Below are 2,367 nucleotides of genomic sequence, written 5' to 3'. Positions count from 1 at the left end.
GTCCTGCCAAGAGCAGCTGCCCTCCTTCAGGTGGGAATGTCCTATCCTCCCTTCCGTGTGGCTGCAAGCACAGTGCCACCAGCTGCTTCCCACTGTGGATCCTCGCTCTGGGGCAACAAGGACTGAAGCCAATAAAACAGCAAGTGGTCAGGAATGACAGAATGTATGTTTATTGGGAAGAACAAAAAGACACCACACACACACACACACACACACACACACACACACACACACACGTGTGTTTATCCAGAGGTGTTTATTCAGCTTCTGGTACAGGTGACTGTGACAGGAGGTACGCTGCTAGTTGTCACCAAGCCTTTGATGTCTGGAAAACAGGCTGGTTTGTTTGCATCGCACTCTTTATGAGCCTCCAGTTTGCTGAAGTTAATTATTCAGGGCCTTCACATCTAATCAACTTGAGCCCTGACCTTCAGTTTACTCAGGTTAGTTATTCAAGACCTGTGCTGTGTACCTAAGTTTCTCCTGTCTCCTGGCCTTAGAAGGAGAGAATCGCCCTAACACCTCGGGCTGTGCCGCCAACGGCCTCAGGAGGCGCCTCTTGCTTGTGCTCCGTGCCTGGGTCTGCCCAGCTGTCTCTCAGGACACCCTGACCCAGAACTGCTGCACCCCTCTACATTTCCTGTGACAGATTCCAGTTTATTTCATGTTTCCTCTCTCCATTGTTTGTTTTTTAAAAAAACTTTTTTAAAAAATGTATTTACTACAGTGTCTATAGGGTCTCACTACATAGATCGGACTCTTAGTGATCCTTCCTATTTTTCAGCCTCCCAAGTGCTGGGATTACAGGCACATGCCAACATGCCTAGTCTCGTTCACCACCAACTCAGTGCACCCCAGGGGTGGGGCTGGCACAGCAGACCAGGGATTGAATCTCTGGCCTCAGTGTCTGCCTAAGCAGGTGCTTTAATCTGCTAAACTAACTGGCTGTCCCTTTTTTTACTTGTAAAATATGCCTTTCCTGAAATTGTGAAGATTCCTGTTTACTCCATGGGTGGAATGGATGCCTCTGGGGCGTGTTGTGCTGCTCAGCTGGGATGAGCAGCTGCCAGGTGCGAGGTGAGGGCAGGGGCTCCAGATGGATACTCGCAGGGGCTTTGTCTATGGTCTCTGAGATCAGGTGTGGAGCGCCCTTCCTCCCTGGAACTTGTCACAACCTGATTGGTTCTTGGGGCCATCTTTGGTGATCCCCAGGGCCCAAGACCCTAACCCAGGTGCCACTGCCTGTGTGTACATTCCTTCTGTGGGCTTTGTTTGATTTCCCTTTGCTCACTTGTCCTTGTCAGGGCCTTATCTGTGGGGTTTATAAGTTGGATAGGAGTGTTATGGAAAGGCAACTTAAAGTTAGTGATTGAGATTTATACTATACTATTTTTATATATATATTACAGTAATACAGTGACCCTAGAGTGAAAAAAAAAATATATATATATATATTAATTAAGAGTTTTCCTTTAAAATAAGTAGTCACCTAGTGCTCTTGTCTCCTTTACATTTTACTGGAGGTGGTGAGGGGGTGACTTTTTATTTTATTATTTATTTATTTATTTTTGTATTTTAGGGAAGGGTCTACAGGGTGTTCAGGGTCTCACTACTAGATTGGACTCATAGTGATCCACCTTGTTTCCAGCCTCCCAAGAGCTGGGATTACAGGCATGCATCACCATACCCAGTTTCAACTGCTGTCTCACCATGCCCCAGGGGTGGGGCTGGCACCTCAGGCTCAGGGTCAAAACCCTGGCCCCTGAGCCTGCTTGCAGGCACTTTCATCCACTGAGCTATTTGGCCAGCCCAGGGGTGACTCTTTTAGTGCACCTGGCTTCCTCCATTCTCTGCTTGTCAGTTCTCCTTCTCCATTTCCTCTTCCTCCTCCTCCTTATTATTATTATTATTATTTAAAAGGAATAAAAAATAATTGTTCCCTTTAGTATAGATTTAGCTCTTTCAATTAGGATTAGTCAGGAAACCTCATGAGGCCCTTATTCTACTCTCTTCCTACCTTCATACCCCTTTCCCATACATTTTCCTTCTCAAGGCTTTCACCCGACCGATGTTGGGGGACACAGGCAATGGCTGCTCTGGCTTCTTTGAGCAGAGTGGGGTCATTGTTCATTGTCAGTGGATGGAAGTCTTCAGCAGGAAGGGTTGTGTGATGTGCTGGACCATGCTACGAGCAATCGGGCACATGGATCCCTGGTTCCATCCGCACGACCACTTGGAAATGGGCAGCCTCTTAACTACACTTTTCCAAAATATTCAAGGATGCGTGACCAAAGAAAGCATGAGCCCAGGAATGAAAAGGCAGGGTGGAGAAGGAGCCACATCCAGACACCACTCCTCAGTGACTGG

At 47.3% G+C, this 2,367-nt stretch overlaps 1 pseudogene; it reads right to left on the bottom strand.

The window, feature by feature from the left end:
- Positions 1 to 2,124, bottom strand: part of LOC101588972 — a 3,366-nt pseudogene extending 1,242 nt beyond the window's left edge.
- Positions 2,125 to 2,367: the final 243 nt, after the last annotated feature.

Source organism: Octodon degus, unplaced genomic scaffold (assembly GCF_000260255.1).
Source record: "Octodon degus isolate 3935 unplaced genomic scaffold, OctDeg1.0 scaffold00197, whole genome shotgun sequence".
In the NCBI taxonomy this organism is placed as follows: domain Eukaryota; kingdom Metazoa; phylum Chordata; class Mammalia; order Rodentia; family Octodontidae; genus Octodon; species Octodon degus.
This window is presented reverse-complemented; position numbering and strand designations above follow the sequence as displayed.